Consider the following 22816-nt stretch of genomic DNA (forward strand, 5'->3'; position numbering starts at 1 on the left):
CACTGAGAGCATCATTGCAGTTATTTTTCTAGGCGTGATAGATGGACCAGGAAAAAGCCAAAGGCTTTTCATCTTGAGATTGGAATCCAGGAGGGCATATCATTGAAGCCAGAGGAATCTTTCCTATTTGGATAAATTTAACGCTTGAGCTGTGCAAAAGTGGATGAAGAGGCTTTTGCCAGTGAGGGGACCACCAGTATAGAACTCGTCATATTTTTTGGTAAGCAAACAGAAAACAGACCAAAATACTATGAAACAACTGTTTGCATAAATTGGAACCATGAGGGAAAGAAAATAATGAAGTGAGCCTTCTGGTTCTCCCCCTCAGCTTTCTCTTGGAGGCAGTTTCCAGGTCTCAGAGTAGTGAGGAACAACCCAAACAGAGCCCAGCAGCCTTGCTGAGTTGAGAAGACAAAGTTGAGGAAGCCAGAGCAGCTGGAATTTTCAGGGACAATATGGAGAAAAAGAGCTACATAGAGGAAAAGCTCAAGACATTTGTTCAGAGGTCTCCATAAGTCCTTTTCTACTGATAAATGTTAATCTCTGTGTGCGCAGGTAAAACTTCAAAGGCAGAGCAAGGAACTGCTGGGAAACTATGAGCCGGACTATTTAAGACAGGAGGAGGTTTTTCTTTCCAGAGTGAGAGACGTTGTTGAACACTGGGAGCATTCAGTGGAGACGTCAAAAAAATCATGCCCTGTCTAGCCCTAGAGAAAGGGTACATGGCTTAAAAACAAGCCTTGATACCGTATACAAAAATTAAGTAGAAATACATCACAGATATAGATGTATTGTAGAAGTGAAAACTATAGCACTTCTAGGAGAAAACATAAGAGAAAGTCATTGTGACCTTGGGATAGGGAGAGAGGTAGGAGAATGGCTAGTTGGTGGAGTCGTCAGAACATACTGTATTTAGGGATTTAGTTTGCCATCTTATATGGGCGCTGCTTGCAGTGCCCCAAAACAGGTACAACAATGAAATCAAAGGGCACTGATCACAAGTCACTGTAATAAATATAATAATAATTTTAAAATATGAAATATCAAGAGAATTACCAAAATGTGACGCAGAAACATGAAGTGAGCAAATCTTGGAAAAATGGCACCGATAGACTTGTTCGACACAGGGTTGCCACATACCTTCAGTTTGTAAAGAATGTAGTATCTGTACAACGAGATCTACTCATATTCTTATGTTTGCCTCACCTTTAGCAAGCTAGCCTGTTTGCTTGTTACTTGTATTTTAACTGGTAGGAAATTGGAGCTTCTGCATTCCACACAGATTGTTGATATAGGATGAATTTCAGAGTAATTTGCTATATAATGAGCCTTTGAGTTATGCGTGGGCGTCAAATAGGGGCTAATCTTTTAAATGGAGCCTGCTTATCCCGTGCAGGTGACTTTCTACATGTTTTCAGACTTCTCAGCTCCTTTTTTTGTAAAGAGGCAGTTGATGGATCTTTCTTTTTCTCCCTCTTTTAAAAAGCAGCTGTTATCTCAATGCTAAGTGAGAGGAAGTGCTCGAGTTCTAGGTTGTTTGTTCCATAGAGTCTGTATAGAATTTTTGCTCACTGCCCTGAGCACTCAGTCTCTCCCAAGCCACCTGCTCTTCCCTTGCCCCAAGAAGGTACTTGGACACAGTTGGCACTTTCCTGATTCTTGAGTCACATTGTTTGGTCATTTCCTCAGCAAGTGAGTGGGTTCCGTGCTTACATATGCACATCAGAGGTCAACCTCTAGCTCTTCTTGCACAGGGTCAGGTGTGGTGAGACACCTAGCTCAGTCTCCTGCTGGTAGCTTAGTTGAGGAGCAAGCCTAGAGGAACCATGTTCCCAGCACTATTGTTGGGCTGAGTTAGAGGTCAGGTAGTCAGGCCCAAACTGGGCCCTGTACTGTACTTCCATTTTTCCTGAGGTCTCGTAAACTCTGCCTGGCCTTTCTGATCAGGAGCTGGCGTTCACAGGCCTATTTCAAGTTAGAAATCGTATGATCAAGGCATGTTGATTCTCTGGGGTTGGTTTATGTTCATTCTAGACCTCTAGAGATGCCAAAGAATGTACAGACTACCATACATTTGTGCTCATTTTGCATGCTAGTAAGGCTGTGCTCAAAATCCTTCAAGTTAGGCTTCTGTAGTACAGGAACCAAGAACTTCCAGATGGGGCTTAGAAAAGGCAGAGGAACCAGAGATCAAATTGCCAACATTCGTTGGATCATAGAGAAAGCAAGGGAAATACGGAAAAACATCTACTTCTGCTTCATTGACTACGCTAAAGCCTTTGACTGTGTGGATCACAACAAAATGTGGAAAATTCTGAAAGAGATGGGAATACCAGACCACTTTACCTGTCTCCTAAGAAACCTGTATTCAGGTCAAGAAGCAACAGCTAGAACCGAACATGGAACAACAGATGGGTTGCAAATTGGGAAAGGAGGACGTCAAGGCTGTATATTGTCACCCTGTTTATTTAACTTATATGCAGAGCATATCATGCGAAATGCTGGGCTGGATGATGCAAGATTGCCAGGAGAAATATCAACAACCTCAGATATGCAGATGATACTACTCTAATGGCAGAAAGCAAAGAGGAACTGAAGAGCCTCCAGATGAGGGTGAAAGAGAAGAGTGAAAAAGCTGGCTTAAAACTCAGCATTCGAAAACTAAGATCATGGCACCCAGACCCATCACTTCATGGCAAATAGATGGGAAAAAGTGGAAGCAGTGACAGATTTTATTTTCTTGGGTTCCAAAATCACTGCAGACCATGACTGCAGGCTCAAAATTAAAAGATGCTTGTTCCTTGGAAGGAAAGCTATGACAAACCTAGACAGCATATTAAGCAAAGGCAGCATAAAGATCAGAGACATCACTTTGCCAACAAAGGTCTGTGTAGTCAAAGCTATGGTTTTTCCAGCAGTCGTATATGGATGCAAGAGCTGGATCATAAGGAAGATGAATGCTGAAGAACTGATGCTATCCTATTGTGGTGCTGGAGAAGACTGGTGAGAGTCCCTTGGACAGCAAGGAGATCAAACCAGTCAATCCTGAAGGAAATCAATCCTAAATATTCATTGGAAGGACTGATGCTGATGCTGAAGCTGAAGCTCCAATACTTTGGCCATCTCAGGGGAAGAGCTGACTCATTGGAAAAGACCCTGATGCTGGGAAAGATTGAAGGCAGGAGGAGAACAGAGAAACAGAGGATGAGATGGTTGGATGGCATCACCAACTCAATGAACATAAGTTTGAGCAAACACCAGGAGCTAGTGAAAGAGAAGCCTGGTGTGCTGCAGTCCATGGGCAATGAGTCAGACACGACTGAATAACTAAACAACAACAACTTTGATCCACACCTGCCTTTCCTAGGGTGGCCTGGGGCTCCCTGTCCTGAGGGTTTTGGATACCGATGTTGTCTCTCCCCCTTCACTGGCATACACACTTCTCATTTATCATGCCATCCGTTTACCCAGGCCACCTGTTGTTCCGAAGTGGGGAAGAGGTGAAGATAGCTGTGAGAGGAACCCAAGGTGCCTGAAGCATCTGTCAGACTACTCTAGATGGGATTTGTGCTGCCAGCCAGGGAGGACTTACAGATATGTTAGTTCATAGGGGACGGATGAATTCTCTATTTATGGTCCCAAGGCTCCTTGGATGCAGGTTATTATTGTAAAGTTAAGGCTTCCTCAGCTGCTCTCTGCTGCTCTGACACCTGATTCCCAGACTTTGGGACTAAGAAAATGAACTCTGTTGCTTCTGTTCTGCTCAGACTCTTGTTGGTTACACAACATGTGTTGTTGAAAAAGTGAAGATTCTGTGCCTGTGAGACTTCAGCAAGTTCCTTAACTGCACTGAGATTCAGTTTCTTTATCTAAAACATGGGATAATACTGTCCTTCCAGGGTAGATGTGAGAAGTGGTTCAGTTGGCAGAGCCCGAGCCTTCAGTCCCTGGTGGCTCAGATGGTAAAGCATCTGCCTGCAATGTGGGAGACCCGGATTCGATCCTGGGGTTGGAAAGATCCCCTGAAGAAGGAAATGGCAACCCACTCCAATATTCTTGCCTGGAAAATTCCATGGATGGAGGAGCCTGATAGGCTACAGTCCATAGGGTCGCAAAGAGTCGGACATGACTGAGCGACTTCACTTTTTTTTCAGTATTCTAACAACGACCATGATGATGCCATTCCTGATGAGGCTTTCCCAGAAACACTTGTAGGAACTCACGTGAATAAGCCTCGCATGTTGGGTTTAGGAGATGAGGCTGTTTTTCTTTGAAGATGAGATGGCGTTTGGTTGGAGACCCTTTTGGGTGTGAACCTGTCCTGGGCCAGTTGCCCTCACATAGCTTCCAAACTGTTCACAGGGGCTGCTGGATGAGGGAGGTGGGGGGAATGGCACTGAGCGTATATGACCTGCAGAAGGCCAGAGGGCAAGTGGAGTCATCTTTATGAATGAAACAGTACACTGGGGTTTTCCTCCTAGTGAGAGTCTTGAAGTTGAATGAGCCAGGTCCTCAGCTTCTATGTTTAACTCTCCGTGAGTGGATGTATAGCTGTACCTGTACCCTCTCCTTCCAGGCTCAAAATGTGAACACAGCGTCCCTATATACCCATTATATGCTCTGTTCTCTGCCAAGTTTGGACCACCCTAAGCAGCTGGAATCATTTTGCAGCCTTGGATTACAAGGATGAAAACCCACTCTGTAGTCTGCAGCTCATCCCCGAGCAGTGGGGCAAGCGGGTGTCTCCTCCAACTGTCAGAGGCAGTGGTGAGACGACTTTCTGTGCTACAATCATGGGCCAACGGTCATCTTCCCTGGTGGGACTGGACCCGGGCTGCAGATGTTCCCTCTGAGAAACTCGGACTCTGGGGCCACACCGTTTTCTGTTTGATTAGCCGTGAGGTGCAGTCCTTTTAATGCAGTCAAAAGCCTCTTTTCCAGCAAGATCAGGATTGCTATTCGTTGGTTAATTTTTAAAAGGCAGGGAATCTGGGAAATCCTATAAAATGTAAACATATACGATAAACATTTTATTTTAACTTATGCCTGTAAGCATCAGGTGTGAGGGGAGCCCTGGCCTGGCTCACAGGAGCACAGTGACACATATCATCCACCAGGGATGATAAATAGTGCAGTAGTGAACTTGCCCCTGGTTGAAGTGGACTAAATGGACTGAAATGACATATTTCCCATCTCTAGTGAGTCCTGCCAGCTGGAAGCTTTTCTGTCAGAAGGAAATTTTCTGAAAGAGTTAGGTTTGAGGAAGGCTCAGTTCAATTCAGTTCAGTCGCTCAGTCGTGTCCGACTCTTTGCGACCCCATGAACCGCAGCACGCCAGGCCTCCCTGTCCATCACCAACTCCCGGAGTCTGCCCAGACCTATGTCCATTGAGTCGGTGATGCCATCCAACCATATCATCTTCTGTCGTCCCCTTCTCCTCCTGCCCTCAATCTTTCCCAGCATCATGGTCTTTTCAAATGTGTCAGCTCTTCGCGTCAGGTGGCCAAAATATTGGAGTTTCAGCTTCAACATCAGTCCTTCCAATGAACACCCAGGACTGATCTCCTTTAGGATGGACTAGTTGGATCTCCTTGCATTCCAAGGGACTCTCAAGATAAATTACCTAATATGCAAAATTGTATTCTTGTTTTTTTTAATTATTGTTATTGGTAACAGAAGCTTTTTTCTCAGTTAATTGTTTTTAGACCTTTTTTTTATTTTCTTATCACAAAGTAATACATGTTCTTTGTAAACAACTAGAGAAAATAGTATGGAAATTCGTAGCATAAAAAACAGAAGTTCCCTATCATTCTGTCCTCTAGAGAGCTACCCATGGTAACAGTTTATTGTGCGCCTTCAAATTTCTATATGTGTATATCATTTTAAAATAAAAATAAGCTCACATGACACATTACTATTATGGTGACTGCTTTTTTCCCCCAGGCTTCTCTGTCCTTCACCATCTTCTGGGGTTTGTTCAAGCTCATGTCCATTGAGTTAGTGATGTCATCCAACCATCTTTATCCTCTGTCGCCCCCTTCTCCTCCTGCCCTCAGTCTTTCCCAGCATCAGGGTCTTTTCCGTTGAGTCCGCTCTTTGCATCAGATGGCCAAAATATTGGAGCTTCAGCATCAATCCTTCCAATGAGTTCAGTTCAGTTCAGTCGCTCAGTCGTGTCCGACTCTTTGCGACCCCATGAATCGCAGCACGCCAGGCCTCCTTGTCCATCACCAACTCCCAGAGTTTACCCAAACTCATGTCCATTGAGTCGGTGATGCCATCCAACCATCTCATCCTCTGTCGTCCCCTTCTCCTCCTGCCCGCAATCCTTCCCAGCATCAGGGTCTTTTCCAGTGAGTCAACTCTTCGCATGAAGTGGCCAAAGTATTGGAGTCTCAGCTTCAACATCAGTCCTTCCAATGAACACCCAGGACTGATCTCCTTTAGGATGGACTGGTTGGATCTCCTTGTAGTCCAAGGGACCCTCAAGAGTCTTCTCCAATACCACAGTTCAAAAGCATCAATTCTTCAGTGCTCAGCTTTCTTCATAGTCCAACTCTCACACCCATACATGACCACTGGAAAAACCATAGCCTTGACTAGACGGACCTTTGTTGGCAAAGTAATGTCTCTGCTTTTTAATGTGCTATCTAGGTTGGTCATAACTTTCCTTCCAATAAGTATGCAGGGTTAATTTCCTTTAGGATTGACTGGTTAGATCTCCTTGCTGTTTATGGGACTCTTAAGGGTCTTCTCCAACACCACAGTTCAAAAAACAACAATTCTTTGGCACTCAGCTGTCTTGATGGTCCAGTTCTCACATCCATATATGACTGCTGGAAAAACCATAGCTTTGACTATAGAGACCTTTGTCAGCAAAGTGATGCCTCTGCTTTTTAATACATTGTCTAGGTTTGTCATAGCTTTTCTTCCAAGAAGCAAGCATCTTTTAATTTCATGGCTGTAGTCATGGTCCACAGTGATTTTGCAGCCCAAGAAAATAAAATCTGTCACTGCTTCCACTTTTTCCCATCTATTTGCCATGAAGTGATGGGTCTGGGTGCCATGATCTTAGTTTTTGAATGCTGAGTTTTAAGCCAGCTTTTTCACTCTTCTCTTTCACCCTCATCTGGAGGCTCTTCAGTTCCTCTTTGCTTTCTGCCATTAGAGTAGTATCATCTGCATATCTGAGGTTGTTGATATTTCTCCTGGCAATCTTGCATCATCCAGCCCAGCATTTCGCATGATGTGCTCTGCATATAAGTTAAATAAACAGGGTGACAGTATACAGCCTTGACGTCCTCCTTTCCCAATTTGCAACCCATCCGTTGTTCCATGTTCGGTTCTAGCTGTTGCTTCTTGACCTGAATACAGGTTTCTTAGGAGACAGGTAAAGTGGTCTGGTATTCCCATCTCTTTCAGAATTTTCCACATTTTGTTGTGATCCACACAGTCAAAGGCTTTAGCGTAGTCAATGAAGCAGAAGTAGATGTTTTTCTGTATTTCCCTTGCTTTCTCTATGATCCAACGAATGTTGGCAATTTGATCTCTGGTTCCTCTGCTTTTTCTAAACCCAGCTTGTACATCTGGAAGTTCTCAGTTTGTGTACTACAGAAGCCTAACTTGAAGGATTTTGAGCACAGCCTTACTAGCATGCAAAATGAGCACAAATGTATGGTAGTCTGTACATTCTTTGGCATCTCTAGAGGTCTAGAATGAACATAAACCAACCCCAGAGAATCAACATGCCTTTATCATGCAGTTCCTAACTTGAAATAGGCCTATGAACGCCAGCTCCTGATCAGAAAGGCCAGGCACAGTTTATGAGACCTCGGGAAAGATGGAGGCATAGTACAAGGCCCAGTTGTTGAAGCCTAGCTTGAAGGATTTTGAGCATTACCTTGCTTGCATGTGAAATGAGTGCAATTATGCAGTAGCTTGAACATTCTTTGGCATTGCCCTTTGGGATTGGAATGAAGACTGACCTTTTCCAGCCCTGTGGTCACTTCTGAGTTTTCCAAATTTGCTGGCATATTGAATGCAGCACTTTAACAGCATCATCTTTTAGGATTAGAAATAGCTCAGCCAGAATTCCGTCACCTCCACTAGAAAATGTATTGTGGTGTAATTTACACAGTATAAAATTCATCCATTGCAAGTGTACCATCTCTGCCTCACTTTTAAACAGTTGTAGTCCATTGTATGATAACTTACATGTAACCCCTCCCCTATTGATAGACATTTACCTCTTAAGTCTTACACTCTTGCAGACAAAACTGCAATACATTCTTGCACAGAGTTTTGGATATTTGTGTGAGTGTAGCTATAAAAGAAAATCCTAGAAGTGCGTTTTCTGGGCCGCAGTGCATAAATATTTAAAATCAAAGCAGAAATTACCAAAACATCTGCTGTAACTTTATAAGTGATCTGTGAATTGATAGGAAGAAAACGATACACATCTTTGTCCACCAGGAGATTAAATGAAGTTCATAAATGTAGTTGGCCAAGAAATCCGGTTAGCAGTGCAGTCACAGCAAATCTCTGATTTCCCTGGACCTGGAGGACCCCCAGCTGCCCAGGGATGCTGGCTCACAGAGTAGAGTCCTTCTAGGAGGACCCATTCCTGTATTCTTGGGGCTTCCATCAGTGTTCAGAGAGAACTTACACTGCCCATCAAGCCCTCATTAGGCATATTTATGGGTCTGCAGCTCCTCCTGCTTCTGACGTCACACTCAGCATCCTGGAGGCCTCTTCATTCACCTCCAGCAGCATCTCTAACATCTCTGCCTGCAGCATCCCTGGTCCCGGGAGGCTCTGGTCACTGTGACCTTTCTGACATCCATTTAATGATCGTGGGGACCAGAATCACAGATCCACTTCCCCACATTTCCCTAGTGGTTGTACCATTTACTTTACTTTTTCTGCTCTTTAACTGAGTTCGTGTGTCCTAATATCCTCACTAAATGTTTTAATCTTTGCTAATTGGGGCAAGAATAATTAATTTGCATTTTAAAAATCGGCCTTATTGAGTTGCATATCTTCTTGTGGGCTTATCAGCTGTTGGCATTTCTTTCCATCCAGTGGTTCCCCGAGGAACTCTACCACCCCTGCCGAGATCATCAGCATTAGCAGATGGCGCAGCCACCCTGATCCCAGGGAAGCTGTGCTTCTGATGAGGCCCCATGTTTAGAAGGTTAAGCATTTTTATTTGCTAGACAGTTTATTCTCTCGCTTCTCTCTCAACCTCTGGCAGAACCACTGTGTGGGAGGATTAAAGGTAGATAGCTTAGAACCTAGGCTTTGTCTGTCCAGTAAGAGTACTTACAAAAAGTGTTCACGAGCACTTAAACTGATTTCAAACCCGGAGTGTCTGGTTCTTGTGTCTAAGACCAAATATGAGGCCTTGATGGGCTGGTTCATCCTGCCTTGTGGTTAGTTAGAAGGAAGAAAGCTTAGGGGTAGTGTCCTCTGGCAGTCTTGCTGGCAGATTACTTTGTCCAAAGCCAAAGAAAAAGCTTAGCAATTTTGGTCCTGTTTCAGGACTAATGGTTTATAAACTAGTCCTCTGGAAGAACGCATTGTGCAAATTCATGGAACTTACTGAATTAAAAATAGATACCTGGATGGTCCTTAATAACTATGTCTTAAGTGACAGACTGGATAAATTCCTTTGTTCAACAAATATTGTGTAGCAACCTCTTAGGAGCCAGGCACCCTCTTGGGTGCTAGGAATGTGAGGGTAAACAGAGCAAAAGGTCCTGGTCTTACAGAGCTTACTTTCTAGTGGGGAGAAAAAACAACAATAGTCAGGAAAACACCTAAGAATTTCTGAGATGAGAGCTGTTAGTGCTGTGAAGAGAATGGAACAGGACAATGAGATTGAAGGATGGGGGCAATACAGGGTGTGCACATCTCAGGTGAGGTGGTCAACAGGGGCTTCTGAGGAGGTCACCCGGAAACTGGGAAAAGAGGGGCCTGACACTTGGCCAGCTGGGAGCAAACTGGGAAAAGAGAGTTCCAGACATTTTGAAAACGCAGCTGTGGCAAGATGGAGCCTGGTGAGCGTGGTATGTAGCAAGAAAGCCAGAAAGGCCAGAGGGGATGAGGGGAGGAGGTCAGGGAAGCAGGTGGAGCCATGAGTCACGTGTTCCCGGGGCCTTGAGAAGGAGCCTGCGTTTTATTCTTATGCTGTGGGAAGAAGGCTTTGTGTTCGTTTTGTTGTTCACAGCTCTAAGGTATAAAGTTGGACTTTTGGCAGATTTGTTTGCCATGGGAGTTTTAGATGAAGTGAAGAGTGGCATAATTTTATGTTTATGTTTAATTATATATTTTTTGAGACTTCCACAAAGAGCTCTGTGGAGGATGGATGGATGGATGGATGGATGGATGGATGGATGGATGGATGGATGGACGGACGGACAGACAGACCAGCAAACAATAGTCTTTTTTTTTTAATTAATTATTGTCTGCAGGAATCTTGTTTTGGCACGCATGCTCTTCAGTCTTTGTTGCGGCATGTGAGATCTTCAGCTGTGGCATGTGGGATCTAGTTCCCCCACCAGGAATTGAACTGGGGCCCCTTGTTGCTCAAGTGCAGAGTCCCAGCCACTGGACCACCAGGGAAGTCCCTGCAGTCTTATTGTGGAAAATAGTGTGACTCTCGAGTGGGACGTGTAGAAAGAGCCGTTGCCGGTGGCCTTTGGAGCTGCTGCTCTGCCACCTCTGTCCCAAGTAAAGGCTAGGAGGTGGAGCAGGAGTGGTGGGTGTGAAACTCACAGCAGTGGGCAGGTTAACTTTGGCTCAAGCCTGCAGGTTCTGCAGGCCCCCAGCAGCATTTGCACTGGTTTCTGCTCTGACAAGGTGTTCACTGGTCTCAGTGATCAGATCCAGCCTGGGTTCTCCTGACTGGGCCCAGCTGACTCAGCCTCCTCTCTGTGAATCATGTGATTGAAGGGGTGATGGGGTTCACCCCTGGGGTGTGATTTCTGATGGCTGTTAAAAAGGTCTCTTTTCAAAGATATCTTTTCCATCAATCTGAAATTCCACCCCTAAAATATCTGGATTTTGAGTATATGAGGGCACCCACAAGTCACTCCCTATATGTTGGGAGGCAGCAGAAGTTGACTGTATTGCTTCCCCAAGTGACAGTGGAAGGGAGTGGGGGTGTAAAGCAAGTAGGTCTGGAAGGTTGCTTGGGGATTGAGAGAGACCCAGGACCTGAGGCCCTGTGTTCCGAGTAGACAGGTCGGGGAGGGGCTGGCCCAGAGGCCCAGTGAGCCTGCTATGGGAAGGGGACAGCAGCCCTCGGGGATCACTGAAAAGACACTCAGCCCCCTTGCCCTCCTGTCTCCTGGCAGTGGTTCTGGGTGAGAGGAGGCAAGTTCATCAGAGGCCTCTCTCTCTCTGTGGGGGAGCACTCCCAGCCGAACTCTGACCTCGGCACTGCTCACTGCAGACGCCTGCTCAGCCAGCCCTCGGGGCAGAAGCACTGACCTGCTCTTCCTCCTGAGTCACAGCATGATGACGGGGGTCTCATTCCATGGTGTTTCTTGAATCGGTCAGCAATGTGTCAATTCAAATTCTTTCCTCACTCTGACTCTAGAAGAAATTCTGCAGCAACCTCTAGTTGATTTCACAGTGCATTTCCCATCCTTAGCCAAGAGCAGCGTGAGATGTCTTGACAAGAACCAGACTTGACTTTTCCCCGGTGACCTTCAGAGCCTTTCGAGTTGGTCTGGAGTCCTCTTTCCTGACAGTCCTTCAGGGTTTCCTGAGCATGTCCTGTGTTCCCTGCCTGTCTGTGGTGAGGCGGGAGGCCCAACCGTGCCTGTCCGTGGGCTGCTCCATGCCGAGCTGTGCCCTGCCACTCTGCGCAAGGTGTGCCCGTCACCGCTCTTCGGTGCTCACCTTTCAGAGCACCACAGTCTGGAGAGTTCTTCCAGTTGCCATCCTGTGGGGCTGGTGGAGGCTGGTGGACCAGGGAACCACAGCCTGCTGTAGCTTTGTTCTGGTCCCACGTGGGAAGTGCAGGCCAGAAGGAGATTTGAAACCAGAAGTACAGTGATGCAGTGACTAATGATCTTGGTTGTATATAGATGATGGCATTTTAGGTAATTTCACTTTCTCTAGTTTCCAAAGTTATCACAATGATTTATTATCTAAAAGAGAAAAGAAAGACTTTAGGGAGGCCCTGCATTCACAGCTGATAGTCAAAGGAGTGCTTTCTTGCTGTGTGTAAGTGGGCTTTGCACCTGAGGATGCCCTCTTCGTCTGACCGTAGTACCTCTGCTCCTTCTTGCTGTGACGTGTTCAGTACCTGCTAAGTACAGAGCGCTTTTAAATACTGCCCTGCTAATGCTCTAGTGAGGGGAATGCTGTAATTTCTTCCATTTTATAGGGGTGCAGATTGAAGCCCAGGAAGTTTAAGAGCTTTCTCTGGCCCCGCCTAAGTTGCCAGCATGAGGTTTTGAGCCCAGAGCTTGCACGCTGAGCGCTAAGCCATCACTTCCTCTGGCCTGGTGTGCTCTGCTCCATGTGTTCAGGTCAGTGCCTATTCCTTCTAGGTGCTGGGCTGGGTGCAAAGGTATAAACATGAATAAGTTAAGGAGGTGTCTGCCTCCTTAACTAATTGTCTAGTGAGAGAGAGAAACAGATCCTTAGCATTGCGTGTAAAGTGTTAATCTAAGGGTGTTCATAGGAGACTTTGGGGAGCCAGAGGGAGGAAGGAGGCTTAGCTCAGTTGCAAAAGAGGCATGTCTTAGAGTTGTCTGAACTAAATCTTAGAGTTATCCAGGAGAAGAAATATGGGGGCCCTCCCACACCAAAGGGACTATGTGAGCGATAGCTAAGTCGGGAGATGCCAGACCATAGGGACCTTGTTTACCAGCTTGAAAAGTCACAGTTGTGTTCCCTGAGGGGAGGGAGATAGGGTGGACTCTGGAAGGTTTTAAGCAAGGCATGGCGTCTCAGCTCACTCCGGCCACAGTGTGGCGGTGTTTAAGGGAAGAGGACCAGGGTCAGGAGGACACATTGAGGGCAGGAGATGGTCCTTGACCTCAGGAAGCTTCCAGGGCCCTCTCTGCCCTTGTGGTCCAGCCCTGCCAGAACCAGTGTTGTCTCGGATTCAGCATCCTCAGGACACGGGCTCTGGAGTGAGGCAGGTGTAGATGCACACCCTGGTTGTCCCACTTTGGACCTTCAGCAGACCCTCTGACCTTACCTGTCAAATGTGAATAACACATTTCACCGTTGTCGTGAAGATAAGAAGTAATGATGTGAAATCCTAGACTGAATGCCTGATGCAGGGTAGTGGTGAGGCAACCACACCACTCACCCACTGCAGCTGTTTTGTTTTCACGCTGATCCTATGAAGTCGACAACGGAGGACGCTTAGACCCAGAGGAGTTAAGTGACTTGCTTCAAATAATAAAACTTTTGATAAAACAGAGACTAGATTTCAGGTTACCCCCGAATGGACTGCCTTTAGTTCCTCGCTGTAATAATCACCTGCCTCTTCATTTCTCCTTGAAAGGTGGCACAGTTCAGTTCAGTTCAGTCGCTCAGTCATGTCTGACTCTGAGGCCCCATGGACTGTAGCATGCCAGGCCTCCCTGTCCATCACCAATTCCTGGAGTTTACCCAAACTCATGTGCATTAGGTCGATGATGCCACCCAACCATCTCATCCTCTGTTGTCCCCTTCTTCTCCTGCCTTCAATCTTTCCCAGCATCAGGGTCTTTTCAGATGAGTCAGTTCTTCACATCAGGTGGCGAAAGTATTGGAGTTTTAGCTTCAGCATCAGTCCTTCCAATGAATATTCAGGATTGATTTCCTTTAGGATGGACTGGTTGGATCTCTTTGCAGTCCAAGGGACTCTCAAGAGTCTCCTCCAACACCACAGTTCAAAAGCATCAATTCTTCAGTGCTCAGCTTTCTTCACAGTCCAACTCTCACATCCATACATGACTACTGGAAAAACCATAACTTTGACTAGACGGACCTTTGTTGGCAAAGTAATGTCTCTGCTTTTTAATATGCTGTCTAGGTTGGTCATAGTTTTTCTTCCAAGGAGTAAGCATCTTTTAATTTCATGGCTGCAGTTACCATCTGCAGTGATTTTGGAGCCCAAAAAAACAGTCTGTCACTGTTTCCATTGTTTCCCCATCTATTTGCTATGAAGTGATGGGACCAGATGCCATGGTCTTAGTTTTATGAATGTTGAGTTTTAAGCCCACTTTTTCATTGTCCTCTTTCACTTTCATCAAGAGGCTCTTTAGTTCTTCACTTTCTGCTGTAAGCGTGGTGTTATCTGCATATCTGAAGTTATTGATATTTCTCCTGACAATCTTGATTCCAACTTGTGCTTCATCCAGCCCAAACTTTCTCATGATGTACTCTGCATATAAGTTAAATAAGCAGGGTGACAATATACAGCCTTGACGTACTCCTTTCCTGATTTGGAACCAGTCTGTTGTTCCGTGTCCAGTTCTAACTGTTGCTTCCTGACCTGCATACAGATTTCTCAAGAGTCAGGTCCGATGGTCTGGTATTCCCATCTCTTTCAGAATTTCCACAGTTTGTTGTGATTCACCCAGTCAAAGGCTTTGGCATAGTCAATAAAGCAGAAGTAGATGTTTTTCTGGCGCTTTCTTGCTTTTTTGATGATCCAGCGGATGTTGGCAATTTGATCTCTGGTTCCTCTGCCTTCTCTAAATTCAGCTTGAACATCTGGAAGTTCACGGTTCACGTACTGTTAAAGCCTGGCTTGGAGAATTTTGAGCATTACTTTGCTAGTGTGTGAGATGAGTGCAATTGTGCGGTAGTTTGAGCATTCTTTGGCATTGTTTTCTTTGGGATTGGAATGAAAACTGATCTTTTTCCAGGCCTGTGGCCACTGCTGGGTTTTCCACATTTGCTGGCATATTGAGTGCAGCACTTTCACAGCATCATCTTTTAGGATTTGAAATAGCTCAACTGGAATTCCATCACCTCCACTAAACTGTCCTAGGCTGGCACTTGGTCAGTCGGCCACACCCAGCTGCAGGGGAGGCTGATAACGCAGTCTACGTGCTAGCAAAGAGATTTCCTTGGAAAGAGAGGGTCCAGGAGGGTTGGGGAGGCGATAAACAGCAGACTTCCTCGGTGTCTTCCTGGAATTTTCTCCCTGCCCAGAAGACACTGAGTACATCTGGGGTTTTCACACCACTAGGGGGTGTTTAGGAGAAGGCAATGGCACCCCACTCCAGTACTCTTGCCTGGAAACTCCCATGGATGGAGGAGCCTGGTAGGCTGCAGTCCATGGGGTCGCGAAGAGTCGGACACGACTGAGTGGCTTCACTTGCACTTTTCACTTTCATGCACTGGAGAAGGAAATGGCAACCCACTCCAGTGTTCTTGTCTGGAGAATCCCAGGGACGGCGGAGCCTGGTGGGCTGCCGTCTATGGGGTCGCACAGAGTCGGGCACGACTGAAGCGACTTAGCAGCAGCAGGGGGTGTTTAAGAGGCTCGGCTGTTGAGGTGATCATTTATAATTTAGAGAAAATGCAGACACACTTCTGGGTTCTTCCTTGACTGCTGGTGAGGGTGGATTTACTCACCCCTACCCCCAGGAGTTTCTCTCCTTTGGGATTGGGGTCCTGGGCACTTAGAACCAGCAGTGTGGTTTGAGGTTACTGAAAGAGCCAGCTGTCTCCGGTGGCTTGTATTTCACCCCGGCTCCCCTGCTAAGGACCTGGTGATCTGGGACACACCACCTTTCCCCCCACCGTTTTCCTCACTCTTTATGCTGAGGGTGTTGGCCCCACCAGGACCCTTCTGGCTGTGACTCAGAGTTCAAACGGCCTAGTTTATTCAGAGATCCCCAGCTGCCACTGGTGAGGGCTGCTTTGCCGCTGGACTTGCTGTGGAGTTGGGTATGGAGCTGCTTGCTGTTTGTCCCAGTAAACAGTTGGTTACCTTTGACAGGAAGTCTGTGTCACGTGAGGCCCTGGCCCATGGTACAGTTTGAGAAATGAGGCCATCAGAGGTGTCATCCTGGTCAGCGGCCTGTCACTGGGTAGAGGGCTCCAAAATTATGGATTTTTTTCCTGGCTGCAGGTCACTGGAAGGAGAGTGCTTGCCCCCAGGAAAGAACAAGAAAGCATGAACTCACAGTCTCTGGAGCTCCCCCTCTCCAGAGGGTAGAGGCCTGCTCACAGAGACCCAAGGTCTCACACAGGGACGGATGATTTTGTGGTCCCAGTGAAGAGCCTGTGCCTCTGATTTCCGTAGCCTGTGACACGGCACTACCCAGGATGTCTTCTGTTGAATCACTTTGTGAAATGCCAGACCCTCAAGTGGCCACTGTGTGGTCTACGATCACCTTCCAGCTTTAAGAGTATGACTTCAGTCATAAAAATACACACATTCCACACGTTTTATATTGTAATTGAATTGCCTCGGTGGACTTTCCTGGCCAAGAGAAGCTCTCTGCCAAGAAGCCTGCGCTGTTCATGAGCCTTTTTCTGTACTGTGTTCACAGCAAGGGGTTATTTTATACCTTCAGTGTGCTGGTTTGGGAAATACCATGAGATAAAGAGGGGCACAGGGGAATGCCACCTCCTGGGAACCATGTCTGCAGAAGCCCAGGTTGCCCCATCATCATTCAGCCTCGAACCCTGCCTTCTCTTCCCCTGGCGGTCAGGAGCCTCTTATTGCCCCTTACACGCCTCTCTCTCTCCTTCTCTCAGGCTGCGCCCGGCTTGGACCACACATCTCTCTCAAATTGTGTGGCTTAATTTCAAAACGGTTGCACTTTTTACTACTCACTTTCTAAGTAGAACTGCAGCTGCTCTGTGGAAATTATTTCCCTTCCAATTGCTGTGGTTTGACTTTTAGTGCCACCTCGTATGTCTTCTTCCTTGTGACATGAAACACCCTATATAAAATCCTAGCTCTCTTCCTCCACTCGGTGAGTCCTTGGAGCAGCAGCTGGGCAAGGCTCCAAGGAGGATGGGGGAAGGAGGTGCCTAGTCCCTGTCCTCTACGTGCTGACTCAGGAAGTTGTGTGCAAAACTACATGACAGCATTACGTGGGCAGTGATGAGGCTGCCTGTGTGAAACAGGTAGAATCCAATCACCCCTACTGCCTTCCAGTTGTGTGGCACCAAAAGCACGAAACTTCTAAAGCGTGACCACTGTGCCCTGGTCCTCTCGGGAGGGTGTGAGCTGAAGCACAGAGCAGGTGGGCAGAGAGGAGGGCAGGTAGGAGTCTTGCCAGCCCCACTTGAGCATGCCTGGAAGCCCATGTGCCCTGATGAGTGCCCTCTGCGGCCATGCTGGGGCTGCCTTTCAGTGACCACACCGTCAAAGCAAAAAGTTTCATAATACACAGTGCAGACAGGGCTGTGGGGAAATGGGCCCTTGTATGAGCTGCTATAGCCTCTCTGGAGGGCAGTATGACAGAGTCAGTTGTACGTAAGCTTTCACGCAACAAGTTCACCCCTAGGAGTGAACCCACACAGGCAGAGACAGTGCATGGCATGGACATTCGCTGCAGTGGTGCTTGTAGAATTGACTCAGAGATGACACAGCCATGCCAGGGGATACCACATCACTTCTAATCCAAGAGATGGAGCCACGTGTACAGTAGGTGAAGCTCCAGGGGGCTTTTCAATGAAAGCAGCAAGGGTCTGACTCTGTGAAGACTGAGACCATCTGTCTCTCTCTTTAAAGAGACATCTTCTACTCACCCAGCACATCTTTGGAAGAACACACAAGACCCAGTTGACAGTGGTTGGCCTGAGAAGGGAAACAGAGGGAGTGGGATTTCAGATGGAAGGGAGTGTTTTGAAATCTGAATTTTTCTTTTTAAAGAAGTAAAGGGGATTCCCTGGCAGTCCAGTGGTTAGAATTCCACTCTTTCATTGCCAAGGCCCCAGGTTCAATCCCTGATTGGGGAACTAAGATCCTGCAAGCCATGCAGCATGGCCAAAAAATGAAAGAGAAAAAGTTTAAAAATTGCTGTATTAGTTTTCTAGGAATGCCATAACAAATAATCACAAACTTCTTGGCTTAACGTAACAGAAACTTATTCTCTCACAGTCCTGGAAGCCCAAAGTCCAGAAGCAGCGTGTTGGTAGGACCACAACCCCATCTAGGGGAGAATCCTTGCCTCTTCCACTTCTGGTGGCTTCCCAGGTTTCCAGGCTCCTGTCTTCACAAGACCTTCTTCTCCTCTCTCCTCTCTCATTGAGTACTTGTAATCAGATTTAGGGCTCCCTGCTTAATCCAGGATTATCTCTTCTCAAGATCTTGAACTTAATTATGGTTGCAAAGACCCTTTTTCCAAGTAAGGTCACATTCACAGATACTGAGGATCAACCTGTATCATAGCAGCCCTCCTTCTACTTTTCCCTTTTACATAAAGTCACATGACTGGTAGCAGAGACAGGACTCACAGCCCATCTCTCTGGCTCTTGGCCCCTACTGCTTTTCTGGACATGGGGCCCCATGCCTGTCTTCAGGATATGTGTGCTTGAAGGCAGGACAGCCTGCTTGGGAGCCCCTGAGGGCTCCATGTCCTGATGGCCCCCTTGTCTGTCACCACTCTCCACACCCTCACTCTCCTCCTCTTTGTGGCATGAAGGTCTCTGTTAGGTGCTGCTCCATCAACCTTGGGTTCCAGCTCCAGTGTCACTGCATGTCAGGGGCTTGACCTACCCTTAAGGTTTGCCTGCTTCCCCTCCACTAGCCCTCCAGCCTCAGGGGATGTTGGTGGATATGCTAGAAAGGATGGATTGCATGCTGCTTTGGCCTCTTGCTCCCTCTGAGTTCTCTATCCTGCAGGAGCACTAGAAATTGAGAAACAATGGATTGTCCCAGGGCTGTGCCTGAGAAACTCTGTGGAGCTTCGGAGGGGGCAGCTGCCAGACCCCTGTGGGAGGAAGACCTGTGTCCATAAGACTGGTTACCTTTCTCAGCATCCATCAGGGACTCAGAGGCAGTTCTTTGTCTCTTCCCTGTAGAGAGATGTGTCTCTCCAGTTTTCCGTTTCTCACCACCCCCAAACCGAAACCAGAAGTGCGGTGGAACCATGTAAATTCCCAGCTCTAGAGTCATCCTGGACTGTTTTCTTCCTCTCATACCACCCCCAACCCCCACTGTGTTGGCTCAGTGTTGAAGATACAGCCAGGAGCCCACCTCCTCTCGTCCTCAGCAGGCCACGCCACCACTGCCTCATCCTGGGTTCTCATAATGGTCTTTGCCTGCTCTCCCTGCTCAGCACAGCACAGCAAGGGCTGAGCCTGTTCGACTGCGGCCACAGCTGTCCTGCCCCGCTCCTGCCCCCTGGTCACTGTGGGCAGAGGGGAGCCTTCACCCTGAGAGACCTGACCTCATGTCCCATACTTCCCGCGGTCCCTGGTCTCAGCTCTCTGCCTGATGGCTCTTTCACAGACATGGGTGATTCTCAGAGAGTGATGCTCACCTGCCGGACCTCCTCAGCTGCCCCTGCACACCCGCTTCCGAGGCCCCTTTGCTTCTTTCCTGCTTTCCTCCATTGTTGCTATCTGACATGCTGTGTGTTTACTCCTCTCTCCCCACTAGAGTGTAAGGAAGATGGAAATTTTTATTTATTTCATCTCTTGCCAAACGGACCCTCTCACACAGCAGGCCCCTCAATAAAACAAGGATGGGTGAACAGGTTCTTCTGTTCTTGTCCAAATTAGATCTGGAGTAGCTTTCTTAATGTTTCTTCATTTACTTAAATATATCAGAGTCTAAAATACATATATTTTAGACTCTTGATATATTCTAGGGAAATGGGGTGGAGAGGGAGAGGGAGAAAGCAGGAGAATCTGAATGCACTCTGCATCCTGTCGAGGGCGCTCCTGGGTGAGACTGTTCTTAGGCATGGATGGCCTGCACACACTCTTCCTCTCCCTTTCTTTTCGAAGAACCCAGCTGTGAGTCACATCACTTTTCCCCATTTTGGTGCATTAGTGCAAGTCTGTGATGGGGTTGTCTTTTTTTTTTTAATAAAAGCAGTATGAATATGCAAGAGTGTTAAGCCATTCAGAATGATATAAAAAGTCTACTCCCTGATCCATAATTCCTTTCATCAAAGGGAGCCCTTGTTAACAGTCACTTAACATTAATCCTAGGGGGAAAAAAAAAACCCATGTGTAATATCAGCATAAATGTGTATTTTTAAAACATGGATCTGAACAGAATCATGGTGGGCATATTATTCTGTTATTTGTTATATAATTCATTAATCTTTCCATATTAATCCATGCGGACATCCCTTGTTTCTAGCAACTGCCTGGCTTTGTGTTGTACTGTGATGTACATACTTGACCCCATATTGATGGCGTTGGCTTCTTGCTGGGTTTTTGTTATGACAATATTACAGTGAAGACCTGTGCATCTTGGCACATGCTGCAGTAAGACTTGTACAGCAGGTACCTGGCTATGCACTGCAGGTTAAGGGATTGTGGGCATCAACAGTTTTGATAGTTCATGCCAAATTGCCCTCTGAATGTAGGCACTGGTTCATTCTTCTAGAGTGTGTTTTCCTCCCAACTTTTTATTTCAGAATACGTTAGACCCATGAAAAATGTCTAAATAATGATTTCATGAATACCGAAATGTCCTTCATCTAAGTTTACCAATTACTATGTTGCCCTATGTCTTGGTGTGCTAAGACTACCAGAACAAACTACCACAGAATGGGTGGATTGAACAACAAAAATTTTTTCCTCACAATTCTATAGGGGGGGAAAGTTCAGACCAAGGTGTTGGCCAGCTTCGTTTCTCCTGAGGCCTCTCTCCTTGGCTTGAAGGTGGCCGTCTCCTCACTGTGTCCTCTCACGGTCACCCCTCAGTCTGTGTGTGTCCTAATCTCCTTTCCTTATAAGGACACCAGGCATGGTGGGTTAGGGCCCACTCATGTGACCTTGCGGAGAAGGCGGTGGCTGCCCACTCCAGTACTCTTGCCTGGAAAATCCCATAGACGGAGGAGCCTGGTGGGCTGCAGTCCATGGGGTCACAAAGAGTCAGACACGACTGAGCGACTTCTCTTTTACTTTTCACTTTCATGCATTGGAGAAGGAAATGGCAACCCACTCCAGTGTTCTTGCCTGGAGAATCCCAGGGACGGCGGAGCCTGGCGGGCTGCTGTCTATCTATGGGGTCGCACAGAGTTGGGCACGACTGAAGCGACTTAGCAGCAGCAGCAGCAGCAGCCTATGACCTTGTCTTACTTTTATTATCTCTTTTAAGGTCCCATCTGCAAATAGTCACATTCTGGGGTTCTGGAGGTTAGGCCTTCTTCACATGAATTGGGTGTGTGGGAGGAGGAATACAGTTTGGCCCGTAGCGTGATATTTGCTTCTCTTTATTTTTTCTATATATTTATACATATACATTTTATATATATCGTATTAATATATATATAAAAAAATATATATTTAATATATCATATTAATATAATTACAAATACTATAGAATCATCACTTACATTTGTTTTATTTATCATGTATAATTATAATGTAGGGCTTCCACATTATAAATTATAGTATTTATAATATATCTATTCTATATAATTAGTATATATAACATAATTTTCCCTTAAACCACTTGAAAGTAAATTGCACCCATTCTGGTACTTCAGCATATGTCTCCTAAGAATGAGGGTGTTCTCTTTGGTTGTTTTAATGTCCCTTATTTTATGCTGTTAGGGACAGATTCCCCTGAGGAGACGAGCACATGAGCAGGAGGTACCCCAGCCCTGCCTGTGGGCCTTCCCTCCAGACAGCTTGTCCTGGCCCAGCTCCCTCCCTCTCTCTTTCCTGAGCCACCAGCCCTTCAGTGAGCCAGGAGGCTGCTCACTGAACCTCTGGGCCTCCCTCAAACTCCAGATTCCGTGTCCTTGTTGATGTTTTAGATCTGTGATGTGTCAGTGGGGTGACAGAGCTCCTCACAATTTCACTAGCTTTTTCGTCTATCAAAATGTCTCTAAAAACACCAGAAGTTTCTTTTATGTGGATAGGTAACCCTTGCTTTTCAGACCAGTGGCTGCCTGTATTTATTGAGAGAAGTAGGGCTTATTGATTTGGCACCAGTTTCTCACTCGCTGCCTCCTTCCTCTTCGTGCATCCTCATTGCAGCTTGGGCCTCTGCCAGAAGTCGATTCTTGCCTGCTACCATCGTGTCTGTTTCTTCCTCAGTACTTTGTGTAGGAAAACCCCACACATGACACTTGCATTGTTTGTTTTAGTAGAGTCATTGTGGAAATAGTCTGCCTGGGGCTTCAGCGGAGGACAGGACACTTAGAACATTTTTGCTTTCATCTGTATAAACGGTTGTGTCTGCAGACCCGCCTGAGGTCAAGATGTCAGTCTGGGGAGCCCTTTGTCATCCAGGCTTTTGCTGAATGAGCACCCAGCCCCCACTGTAGGCAGTATGAACTGTTCTGGGCTGGGAGGGCCCCTGCCTGTTGACTGGGGCTTTGCTTAGTCAATTCTACCCTCGGAAACTCACCATCTACACCATTCAGAGGTGGTTTTCCACCTCTGTGTCTTTCTGTGTCTTTGCCTCTGTTTAGCTCTCTTCCTTGGGTTTTCCTTTCCTGCAGAACTCATTCCAAGCTCCATGGCCTGGCACTGAGGACACTCCCTCCTCTAGCTCCTGCTCAGCCTGTCTTCCTGGTTACCTGCTGTATTAAAGTGTTAGTCACTCAGTCGTGTCTGACTCCTTGTGACCCCATGGACGATAGCCCATCAGGCTCCTCTGTCAGTGGAATTCTCCAGGCATGAATACTAGAGTAGGTTGCCA

General features: G+C 46.7%; 1 protein-coding gene across 5 annotated transcripts in view; it reads left to right on the forward strand.

Moving 5' to 3' along the window:
- The window catches only part of STIMATE (STIM activating enhancer), a 52317-nt gene that overhangs the window by 13276 nt on the left and 16225 nt on the right, over positions 1 to 22816 (forward strand). The window lies entirely within an intron of this gene.

This window comes from Giraffa tippelskirchi, chromosome 9 (assembly GCF_054371585.1).
Source record: "Giraffa tippelskirchi isolate mGirTip1 chromosome 9, T2T-mGirTip1v1.2.pri, whole genome shotgun sequence".
NCBI lineage: Eukaryota > Metazoa > Chordata > Mammalia > Artiodactyla > Giraffidae > Giraffa > Giraffa tippelskirchi.